Below are 12,690 nucleotides of genomic sequence, written 5' to 3'. Positions count from 1 at the left end.
CAAGATCACGCCATTGCACTCCAGCCTGGGTGACAGAGCAAGACTTTGTCTCAAAAAAAAATAAAAATAAAAACAACTTAATGAGTTAATGTAAATATAGATATAAAAATAAATTATATACATTATATTATACATATTACTGCATTATACACTACATAATGTATTATCTGCATATTATTGTGTACACATATATGGAAGAGTATAGAGCAAAACCTTTCCTTCCCACGTCTGTCTCCCACCATTCAGCCCTCCACAGAGGCAACCCTTTCTAAAAGATGCTTTTAAGCCTTCTAGAAATACACTGTGCATATCTAAGTATATGTTTATGCAATACCAAATGGCGTTATACAATTTACACTTCTTAACCTTGCTCTTAATATATATATAGGAGAGGCATTCTTTTCAGTAGGTATGGAGCTGCTTTTTTTTTATTGCTTCAGTGGATGCCATTGTTTGGGTCTATTATCATTTATTTTATTTCCATATTAATGCACATTTAGATTATTTCAAATCATCTGCTATTATAAATGATGCTATAATGAATATTCTTATATACACATGTGTGTATATATATCCTTTCACGAGTATGAATAAGGGTAGGTAATTAATGCTAAGATTTAGAAATGTCTAGGTCAAGACATATATGTATTTTTTATTTTAATGGATCCTGCCAATTTGCCCTCCTTAGCAGTCGTGCCAATTTAAAATTTCACCACCAATGTATGACAGTGCCAAGTTCCCAACACCTTTGCCTACACAGTGTATTATACATATGAAGTTCTTGTTAACTTTTCCTATATTATAGGGGAAAAACATTGTTTGTAAATTGAATTTCTCACATGCTAAGTGAAGTCAAGCATTTTTATAGGTAAAAACCTATAATATTTCCTTTTCTGAGAGTTGTGCATATTCTTTGTTCATGTTCCCTTGGATGTTGTTTTATTGTTGATTCATGGGAACTCTTTATATACAGTCTGTGATACAGGTTGAAATAATTGACTTGAATTTCCAGTGCTAGTTCCTGAAAGAGACATTAGACTATCATCTTTTCCAAAGTGACTCTCTCCTGACTTCTTAAAGAAATATAATAGAAATGACTTCAGAGAAGTTCAGTTTCCTTCCTTTTAGCTGGGCTTCATAAAAATTTTCCCAATAAAGCAAAACTAGACTTACATATCAGTACATTCTGTATTATCTTTCCAAACTTAGCCAGTGGATTTAATGGGAATTGCTTTTCTGGGAAATGGTATCCTCCCATGACTTGTTTACATTCTAGTACAAAGTAGGCTGCATATCTACCATGGCTGGTGGGATTTATTCAAATAACCTAGCATTCCTTCTAGACCAGAGGTTACAAATTGGCTACCCAAGGGCCAAATGCAGCCACATATGTTTTATTTGGCCAGCCTGTTGTTTAAAAAAAAATTGAATTTGTTACCCACATTAAAGAACAGTGGATGATTTTACAGGAATATCTAGATTTCTGGCTTCTCTTGAAAAATCACAAGATCAGGAACGTTGCATTTCCACATGACAACAGTTGACTGGAGCTTGGGGGTATCTGCCCCGTTCATAAACCATGCATTTCCATGTATTTTTTAAAGCTTTTTAAAAATAAAAATAGAGACGAGGTCTCACTATATTGTCCAGGCTGATCTCAAACTTCTGAGCTCAGGTGATCCTCCCACCTCAGCGTCCCAAAGCATTAGGATTACAGGCATGAGCCGCTGCCACCTGGCCTCCATGTTTTGTTTTGCTTTGTGTTTGTGTTTGTTTTTGTTTTTGTTTTTTTGAGACGGAGTCTCGTTCTGTCACCCAGGCTGGAATACAATAGTGTGATCTCGGCTCACTGCAAACTCCACCTCCTGGGTTCAAGCCATTCTTCCGCCTCAACCTCCTGAGTAGCTGGGATTACAGGCACCCACCACCACACCTGACTAAGTTTTGTATTTTTAATAGAGATGGGTTTTCACCATGTTGTCCAGGTTGGTCTCAAACTCCTGACCTCAGGTGATCTGCCCGCCTTGGCTTTCCATAATGCTGGGATTACAGGCCTGAGCCATGGTGCTCAGTCTGTTTTATGGGTTTTCTTTGTTTTTTGAGACAGGCTCTCATTCTGTCACCCAGGCTGGAGTGCAGTGGTGTGGACGCAGCTCACTGCCACCTTGACCTCCCAGGCTCTGTTGATCCTCGCACTTCAGCCTCCCAAATAGCTGGGACCACAGACATGTGCCATCACACCTGGCTAGTTTTTGTATTTTTTTGTAGAGACAAAAAATTTCACCATATTGCCCAGACTAGTCTCAAACTCCTGGGCTCAAATGATCCTCCCGCCTTGGCCTCCCAAATTGCTGGAATCACTTCCATGTTTTTAAAGCAAGCCTGCTTTATTTACTTGTCACCTGCTGCTGGCTCCTGGAGGTGTTTACCTTTGGGAACCTTTAAGCCTTTGCTTCCAGAATTTTCCTCTGTCTCTCCCCTTCAATTACAAGAATAAAGAAAAATCCTCCCCGGTATCACATCTTTTTCAGACTCAGGTGTTTTCCACTTCTCTACCCCAGGCTTCTGCCCTTTCTTCTTTGAAAAGCTCTTTCCCTGCATCCCAGAGTGTTTACTTGCACTTTGTACCATGTCCTCACACTTCCCTTTCAGCATTTTCCTTAGCAATGCAGCCTATACCTTCCAAAATAATTTGGGATGAGAAAAGTCTGCTCCATTAGGGCATGAATTTTAAAACACAGTTAAACAGACTCTAACAAAGTTTTGAGAAAGATGAATGAAAGCATAGTTTTGACGCTCCTTTTGGGCACTGATGGATGCTTTAACACGAAAGTGTTTTCCAGGATGGAGTATAACGACCCAGGATTGGTTTGCTCCTCTTCATCCCAATTGCCCCTCTCTTAGTTCAAGTTCTGGTCAGCTTCCACCCGAACTACGACCTCAGCCTCACAATGAATCTCCATGCTGCCAGTCTCTATTCTTCAGTTCTATTTCTGACATAATTTTTTAAAGCATGAATGTGAATCTTATCTCATTAACCCCCATCTCTCTTAACAACCTTTGGTGATTCCCTGTTACCTAGAGGAGATGACTCATGCCAACAAGACTCTCAAAATATTTTAGAATCAGGCCCTAGGACCTTATTTTCAATCAATTTGTAAACCTTGTGGCCCAGCTACATCTGACTCTTCTCTATTCTCTGAGACCACCAAGAACACGATGTCCACATGCTGCTGCAAGTGGTGCTCCCTTTAATTGAAATGCTGTATTTCTGCTCTTTTATCTGCATGTCCTTATTTTTCCTTCAAAATCCAAGGCAATGTCGTGTCCTCTGTGGAATCTTCCATCTTCTCCTACTTGGTGCCTCCCTCATCTGTATTTCTGTAATACTTCTCATAATTATTTAAGATGTTTTTCTCCCTCATTAGACTGTAAGCTCTTGGAGGACATGAAGCTTATTTATCTTACAAGGATCAGTCACCGTGTCTGAAATATAGTGAGTGTTCACTAAATGTTTAGTGACTGAAAGAAGAAGCCATTAACATCTTAACTCAGGGGTCCCCAAACCCCAGGCCACGGACCAGTACTGGTCCATGACCTGTTAGGAACTGGGCCATACAGCGGGAGGTGAGTGGCAGGTGAGCTTCATCTGTATTTACTGCCACTCCTCATTGCTCACACTGCCTGAACTTCACCTCCTGTCATATCAGAGGTAGCATTAGATTCTCATAGGAGCGCAAACCCTTTTGTAAACTGTACATGAGAGGGATCTAGGTTGCATACTTCCTTACGAGAATCTAATGCCTGCTGATCTGTCGTTGTCTCCCATCATCCCCAGATGGGACCGTCTAGTTGCAGGAAAACAAGCGCAGGGCTCCCACTGATTCTACATGATGGTGAGTTGTACAATTATTTCATTATATATTACAATGTAATAATAATAGAAATAAAATGCACAATAAATGTAATGTGCTTGAATCATCCCGAAACCATCCCCCACCCCAGTCCGTGGAAAAATTGTCTTCCATGAAACTGGTCTCTGGTGATAGAAAGGTTGGGAACTGCTGCCTTAACCCCTGTGACTAGGCAGTCAGTCACTTGGTAGCTTCTAGAAAGTATGTTGTCCTCCTTTTGTCAGTGAGCAGTATCTTCCTAACTGTAAACTTGATCAAGTCACTAATTTCAATGGTTTTCCACTGACTTCGAGGTAAAAACATAGTCTTACATAGTTCCTCGACATGGTGTACACCATCCTTCGTGATCTTTTCCTTTACCTGTCATTCCAGCTTCTGTTGTTGTCATCCTCCAACTTTTCTCCAACTATACTGAAGCATTTCAATGCCCTGAAACAAAGCTTACTCTCTAAGCCTGAGCCTTAGCATTTGCTCCTTGCCCTGCCTAGAAGGTCTTTCCTCCCTTTTCCTTCTCCTCCATGACTGTACATGCAGAACAGACAGATTGAAGGAGGCTTCCCTGAGTTCATCTGCCTTGGACTGGACTAGGCTAAATGCTCCCTATGTGCTCTCATGGCACTTATCATGCTGTGATATCTGTCTCTGCTGTAGTCCCAGCTCTATCCCCACTCTAAGCTCCTCTGGGACAAAAATTGTCTTTTTCACCTTTTTACCAATGATAGGTACATAGGCTGTGGCATAAACTAGACGTTCAGTAAATGTCTGATGAGCAAAAATTCATGATAAAGGGAAAGAAATCTGATTGTACAATTTATGCGACTATGTGTATGCTTAACTCTCTCATTTGCCATTGAAAGCGATTCTTTTAAAATTAATATATGCAGTAGTCAGCATAGTCAAGAGATAGAAACCCTGCTAGGTATTTCAAACAAAGGGGATTTAATACAGGGAATTTTTTCCACAGCTGTTGGAAGACTGGACAAGCAAAACAGGAAGTTGAGACAACTGGTTATTAATACTTGTTGGAAGAAGTTATTTCCTCCAGGGCTGAGGTAAAGCAGCTACCACCCTGAGGACACTAGACAAAAAGTGAGATTACCAGAACCTAGTTGCTCAGAAGGAGAAAGGGCAAGAAATCCAACCATATTAAAGACACATGTGATTGTAAGATACATCCCAATGCCAAAAATGTTAACATGTAAAGGGAAAAAGAGATATGGTATTAACTGATAGACTGTTAAGAATATGAAATAAATTCAGGCTGGCTAGGGGAATCTAGTATGTTTTGAAATTGTGAATATTTTTCCTTTTTGGCCTATATAAATGAGTTTCATATGTTTCAACCTAATATTTGGGGAGGCAAGAGGCTAACAGTAGGGTACTCTTGTCCTGGACTTCCATCTCTCTGAGGTCCATTGTCCTGAGCTGTCCCTTCTCTTCACAGCTTCACCCACTCTCCTTCTGAACTTCATGGTAATAAGTTTGTATGTGCTCAGGGGCTGGAGGACTTGAGGGCAGTGCAAAAACAACCATTTGAAAACATTAGTAATTTTAAAGTGAGATATTCTTAAGAACGGGTTATATAAGTACAAAAAAGAACAAGTAGCATTTTATTGAATGTTTACAGCCCTCCTATGCCAAGTGTTTACCACATTATCATATTCACTTTATTCCCCAACAAACTCAGCTGTGCAATTAGAGCTGACTCTTGTGTGGTGCTTAATATGTAACAGTCATCATTTTAAGCCTGTTGACTTAAACTTGACTCATGCACTTGCTTCTCTTTATAAGCCTGTAAGGTAGGTATTAGTTTGAGTCATTTGAAATCACTGACATTCGACTGTTTTTGACCTACAAAATAGCAGTTTAAAGTAGTTCAAGTTAATACAATCATTTTTCAAGAAATGATTACCGAAGAAGAAATTGAGGCATATGGTGGTTAAATAACTTTCCCAAAGTCGCGCAGTTGGTAGGTGGAGGAGCCAGGATTCAAACATAGGCAGCCTGTGTTCTAAACTATTACACCCTACTGCCTATCCATGCGTACCATTTTATCCTCATCCACAAATGTGGAAACTGAGGCTTAGGACAGTTAAGTTACCTTGGCCAGAGCCCCAGAGCTGGGAAATGGTATAGCTGGCCTTCTGGGTCTAACTCCAGAGTCTATGCTCTGCCCACGTATTATTCCACAGCCATGAATTCCCTGCAAGGAGTGCCCGGGATGGAAAAGGGGTGAATTCTCCTAGCTAATTACTTGGATATATTCATCATCCTGGTTGAGTAGATATTTGCAAAGCTATTTTATTAAATATAACTGAAAAATTGCCTCATAGATTCCCCCAGCCCCACCCCACAAAGGTAACAGAAATAACGCAAATAATGACATTGCAAATTGCCACTGGGGTTGTCTAGACCCTTCTTCCAAAGGCCACCATCAATACATTCTGGATTCCTTTCTGAGAACTGACTTCAAAGCAACATGCTCACATATTGAAGATTCTCAGCAAGGAAAGATTCCCCTTTCTTCTACCCCCTTTTCATAAATCCTGGATTTATTAAGCACATCCTGTGTGATAGGCCTTGTGTTAATTGACGGGGATTCAGCAGCAAATAAAATGGACATGGCCTGCTTTCACTGTGTTTTCAGCCTATCAGGGAGGAAAGACACTACATGTTATTAACAATAACATGTTTTGGTAGAATAATACAGGGAGCTCCAGGATCATAGAGCTGGGAGAGTTAATTCAGTCTGGGACAGTGGTACCCAAAGTGTGGCAGGCAGACCAGCACCATTGAGATTACCTGGGAGGCTGTTTAAATGCAGATTCTTGGGCCCCATCCCAGACCTACTAAATCACAATTTGGTGAAGGGGATAGAGATGGGAAGAGGGAATTTATAGTTGAAAAAGCTCTCCAGGTGATTCTCATGCATACTGAAGTGTGAGAAGCCCTGCCATCGGGGTCTGCTTGGTCTAAATAGGGAAGTAAAATTTACTCAAGTGAGTAGGTCAGATGCAGGAGGGTGGGAGAAGACTGTTCTAGACTGAAGGGAAAGTCTGTGCCAAAATCAGGAAGTCCAAGAAAACCAGATCCATGGGAGAACCTGGTGGTATGTGGGGAACACAGGGGTTAGAACAGCCATAGAAGGAACAAAGAGAAACAGAAGGTGGGAGAATGGGATCCTATGAGCTCTCATAAAAAAATAAGGTGAGGAAGGAATAGTAAGATGAAGTGTAAGTGACTAAACTTACACTAATCTTATAATAATCCAGCTGTAAAATCAGCATCATAAGTTAGAGAGAGCCAGCATCTCTGAGGCCACTCTTCAGAGAATTAAGGACTCCATGAACATTTGCTGTTGAACTGTGTAGTGGGAAGAACTGCCAATCAGCCCTCACTCCCTTTCCCTTTCCCTTTCCCACAGAAGCAGACACTCTGAACCTACATTAAACCAGTTTGAGTTAATGAGTTCTTCCTGGTCTTTCTAGGGATAGCATTTGTTAATGAGTTGCCCCAGGTGGAACTGGGGGGCGGGGGGGCTTAGTTGTCATGCCAGGGAGAAAACAGGTGTCTCTGAATGTGGATTCAGTCCACATTGAGAGAGTCCACGTGCCTAATTTAGCAGGTCCCTGATTAAAAGGGTTGCTATGCCTGCGGCTTGAAATTAAATAGAACTGTGGCCTGAAGGAGTCATATCTATCCATGGTGATGGAATTAAAAAACAAAACAAAACAAAAAGATCTGTGTGGCAATGGGCATTTCTGGTCATCCAGCAGTGCTATTTCAGACTGAAAGCAAACTTGAGGCCTTGCATGGGGAAGAAGGATGAATCCAAAGAATGAGACTTCCCCGTGTAGATAAGAATGGGGAGTCCAGGTGCAGTGGCTCTTGCCTGTAATCCCAGCACTTTGGGAGGCCAAGGTAGAATGAGGAGAATGAAGAGTTCGAGTTTAGTCTGGGCAGCATAACGAGACCTTGACTCTACTGAAAAAATAAAAAATTAGCTCAGCATGGTGGCAAGTACCTGTAGTCCCAGCTATGTGGGAGGCTGCGGCAGGAGTATTGCTTGAGCCTGGGAGAGCGAGGCTGCAGTAAGCTATAACTGTGTCACTCTACTCCAGCCTGGGCAACAGAGTGAGAGCCTGTCTCAAAAAAAAAAAAGAAAGAAAGAAAGAAAAAAGAAAAGAAAAGAAAAAAAAAAACGGTGGGGAGGTGGACAAAAATTTAGACAATACTTAAGGTCCTTGAGTCAGGAGTGGGATAGAACCAGGGAGAGGACATCACTGAGAAGAGAAGTCTAAGTTTTCAGGTACTCACCCTGTGAAACTCAAGAAAGTTAAAAGTAAGTGAGACCTGTAGCCTTACGGAATGGCATGGTCAATGTCAGAAGAGAATTGGAATGAAAATGGGGGTCCTTACCTGTAATTCCCTCTGACTTTGACTTACTGTTCTGTGCTTTCACATGTTAATATCTACAAAGCCTAGTGTGGAGAGTGAAAAGGCAGAAAAATGGAGCACTGACCACCTGTATCCTCACTCGATGCAGAGGAGAAGTTGCACATCTTTGCATGTCTGCACCCAGTGGATTCTGAGCAACCAGACAGTACCTTCGGAAAATATGTCCCTGGCAGATGTGGTAGAAGGAGCATTCCTGGAGGGTAAACTCTGGCTAAAAGTGTAAAACCAAACCCTTTTCTTACCCCATAGTTTGGACAAAATACCCTCTGAAAGACAATAGGGGAGGTTGGACATTGGGGTAACAACTGATTGCCTTGATGTTGCCTTGCCTTTCTAAGGAGAGGACTCCTGGCATCCCAGGCCATTGCAGACGTATGTCTGAAAGCACCGAATATATGATCCCAGAGATCTGGGACTTGCATAGCCACCTCCTCCTCAGTAGTCATTGACCATCCAGTTGGTCAGCACTCCTCACTGAGCTCTCAATATACCCAAAGCAGGAGGGCATCTAGACTCTGTAAAGATACGAAAGATAAAAAGCAGGAAGAGCCGGGTGCTGTGGCTCAAGCCTATAATCTCAGCACTTTGGGAGGCTGAGGCGGGCGGATCACAAGGTCAGGAGATCGAGACCATCCTGGCTAACACGGTGAAACCCCGTCTCTACTAAAAAATACGAAAAAAAAAAAAAAAAAAAAACTAGCCAGGCGAGGTGGCGGGCGCCTGTAGTCCCAGCTACTCGGGAGGCTGAGGCAGGAGAATGGCGTAAAACCCGGGAGGCGGAGCTTGCAGTGAGCTAAGATCCGGCCACTGCACTCCAGCCTGGGTGACACAGCAAGACTCCGTCTCAAAAAATAACAAAACAAAACAAGAAGACTTAGCTTCTTGGAGGAACCTGTGCACAGGGCCTAGTGGTTTGTGGGTGTTTTGTTTTTAATCAGTGACTTTTCCAGTGACAATCCGCTTGATATATTTCAGAATCTGCTCATTTTGTACTGTTCTTCCCATCCCCCACAAGGAAGGAACAGATTCTTTACCCCCAAATAGGGCTGCCAGGTAAAATCTAGGACATACCATTACACTTAAATTTTTAATAAATATCAAATAATTTTTTCGTATAAGCGGGTCCCAAATATTGCAGAAAATGCAAATTACAGAGTGTCCTGTATTTTCATTTGTTAAACTCTACTCCCAAGGGATGCCTGTTTCTCTTCTTGTGAGTGGTTCATTTGGCTTCTTTCTCTTAGGTTGAGATTACCTGCTGATCACTGGTTTTATTACATATGAAAACTTTCTGCATCGTCTTTACAGAAATGGAGGAAAAAGAAGTGATTATTTCTCAAGTTCTTTGGTTAGACTATTCTATAGGCACTTTTTTTGTTCTTATCTAATATGGCAGTCTTGTAAGAAATTTGAGGAAAAATGCAAGATTACTAGCTCCCCATGAACCCCTTTCCTCCCTCTGCCCAAGTCTTAACTATACAGCATCGCGCTGTAAATGGAGGTAGACAAGGAGAGCACAGATGATACCGAAGCAACGCAATCTGAAACTACCAAAAGTTCCACTTCTCACACCATAGACTCCTTTGTTGGTTAGTTGTGAGGGGGTGTTTATAGGACTAGCACTGTACTTTCATTTTGAGACAGCAGCTTGCTTTTAGCCTGAGCAATAATTAGATAAATTACTCCCTTCACTTCAGATTATTAATGACTAAAACTCTGTCTAGAGATTTTTGAAACTTTGATCAGTATAAACTGGAAAAACAGTCACTTAAATGCTGCAGGTGATTTTCCACCTTGTAGGAAGTAGAGATCTCAATAATCCTGTCAGGGTGGACTCTCTCTTTATCAGAACCACCAGCCAGGTATCTTTTCACAAATGTAAAGCAAGTACCTACCCATTGCTTCTTGCTGGAAAAACAAAAAGAGGAAAGTGTCAACTTACCATCAAACGGGATGTTGTTCACATTAGAAGCTCATTGTTCTGCTTGGAAATACAAACTGTGTGTTTGCTAGAGTCAGAACTGATTCTCTGCATACTTTTTTTTGTCCTGGGGCTTGCTTGCAGGAGCTGAAGAATTGGATATAGAAAAGAGAAGAAAAGCATGAGATCCAAATCTCATGCTAGAGGAACTGGATGGAGTTTGGCACAGCTTAGCCCAGACTGGACCACTGCTGTCACATGCACATTGTTATTTGAGACTGAATTACACAGAATGCACTGATGTTGGACTCTGATAATGCAGTGATCTAATTGTCATGGTGAGGCCTACAGGGCAAGGTCACCCCCTAGTGGTAGGGGTTGGGATTGCTTCTTATGGAAGAAAAAATTACCACTGTGTATCATGCGAAGAAAAACCAATTATATCATGATTAGGTTAAACCTTAAATAACAGTGGCTGAAATACATAAGGGTTTGCTTCTCTTTCTAAAAGGACGTCTAGAAGTAGGCATTCGGAGCTATTCAGGTAGATCCTTGTTTCCCAAGGACTCAGGATGCCTTCTTTCCGCTTCATTAGCCTCAAGGAATGGCTTGTTCTCAGGGTCACAGGATGGCTTCTGAAGCTCCAGCCATCATATCCCCATTGAAGCCCAGAAGGAAGAAAAATGAAAGAGGAAAAATAAATAGTGTGTGTGAGTGTATGGGTATTGGAGTGAGACCTCACTGATTCTCCCTTTAAATAGCTTTTCTGACATTCCTGCAAACACTTCCACAGCTGGCTGAGGAACTGAGAAATAAAGCCTTTTATCTGGGCATTTTACCATCCTAAGTAAATCAGGGTGTTCTTACTAAGAAAGCAGGGGAATGAACGCCAGGCAGCGGTAGTAGTTTCTGCCTCTCTGAGAAGCCAGCCTGAAACTAGAGGGACAGAGAAGTCTTTCCTTTCTCAAGGCCATTTGACAGCTGGGCCCAAACTTTCTGGTGGCAGATGTGTGCTGGACTCTTATGTGGAGCTGGACCTGCTACTGAGAATGGCTCTGGTAGGTGTGTTTCAGGTAGCTGCTTTGCCAAAAGTTGAAATTACCTTTGAGGCTGAGCTTTCCTTCCATTATCCATAAGCCTTTGAAGAAGTTTTGTTAATTGTCTGGTGGTGATATGGTTTGGCTTTGTCCCCACGCAAATCTCTACCTTGAATTGTAGCTCCCATAGTCCCCACGTGTTGTGAAAAGAACTAGGCGGGAGGTAATTGAATCATGGGGGTGAGTTTTCTCGTGCTGTTCTCATGATAGTGACTAAGTCTCATAAGATCTGATGGTTTTATAAAGGGGAGTTCCCCTGCACATGCTCTCTTGCCTGCACCATGTCAGATGTGCCTTTGCTCCTCATTCATGTTCTGCCATGATTGTGAGGCCTCCCCAGCCACGTGGGACTGTGAGTCCATTAAACTTCCTTTTCTTTATAAATTACCCAGTCTTGGGTATTTTATTAGCAGTGTAAGAACAGACTAATATAATAAATTGGTGTTGCAGGAAGTGGGGAGCTGCTGTAAAGATACCCAAAAATGTGGAAGCAACTTTGGAACTGGGTAATGGGCAGAGGTTGGAACAGTTGGGGCTCAGAAGAAGATAGAAAAATGTGGGAATGTTTGGAACTTCCTAGAGACTTGGAGGGTTCAGAAGACAGGAAGATGTGGGAAAGTTTGGAACTTCCCAGGGACTTGTTGAATGGCGCTGACCAAAATGCTGACAGTGATAGGGACAATAAAGCCCAGGCTGAGGTGGTCTCAGATGGAGATGAGGAACTATTGGGAACTGGAGTAAAGGTCATTCTTGCTATGCAAACAGACTGGTGGCATTTTGCCCTTGCCCTAGAGATCTGTGGAACTTTGAACTTTGGAGAGATAACTTGGGGTATCTGGTGGAAGAAATTTCTAAGCAGCAAAACATTCAAGAGATAACAGAGCATAAAAATTTGGAAATTTTGCAGCCTGATGATGCAGTAGAAAAGAAAAACCCATTTTCTAAGGAGAAATTCAAGCTGGCTACAGAAATTTGCATAACTAACAAGGAGTCAAATGCTAATCGCCAAGACAAGGGGGAAAATGTATCCAGGGCATGTCAGAGAACTTCATGGCAGCCCCTCCCGTCACAGGCCTGGAGGAGAAAAAATGGTTTTGTGGGCTGGGCCCAGGGCCCCCCTGCTGTGTGCAGTCTAGGGTCTTGGTGCTCTGTATCCCGGCTGCTCCAGCCATGGCTGAAAGGGGTCAAGGTACAGCTCGGGCCATGGCTTCAAAGGGTGCAAGCCCCAAGCCTTGGCAGCTTTCATGTGGAGCTGGTCCTGTGGGCATGCAAATGACAAGAGTTGAGGTTTGGGAACCTC

At 42.2% G+C, this 12,690-nt stretch overlaps 1 long non-coding RNA gene across 1 annotated transcript in view; it reads right to left on the bottom strand.

Moving 5' to 3' along the window:
- LOC117086590 overlaps positions 1-10,532 on the bottom strand; it is a 41,506-nt gene extending 30,974 nt beyond the window's left edge. The window contains exon 1 of the long non-coding RNA XR_004438468.1: positions 10,315-10,532. This is a non-coding gene — a long non-coding RNA (uncharacterized LOC117086590). The remainder of the gene's footprint in view (positions 1-10,314) is intronic.
- Positions 10,533-12,690: the final 2,158 nt, after the last annotated feature.

The sequence above is a fragment of the Trachypithecus francoisi genome, unplaced genomic scaffold, assembly GCF_009764315.1.
Source record: "Trachypithecus francoisi isolate TF-2019V2 unplaced genomic scaffold, Tfra_2.0 Contig00586, whole genome shotgun sequence".
NCBI classification, from domain to species: Eukaryota; Metazoa; Chordata; class Mammalia; order Primates; family Cercopithecidae; genus Trachypithecus; species Trachypithecus francoisi.
The sequence above is the reverse complement of the archived record's forward strand: the minus strand, read 5'-3'. Positions and strand labels throughout refer to the sequence as shown.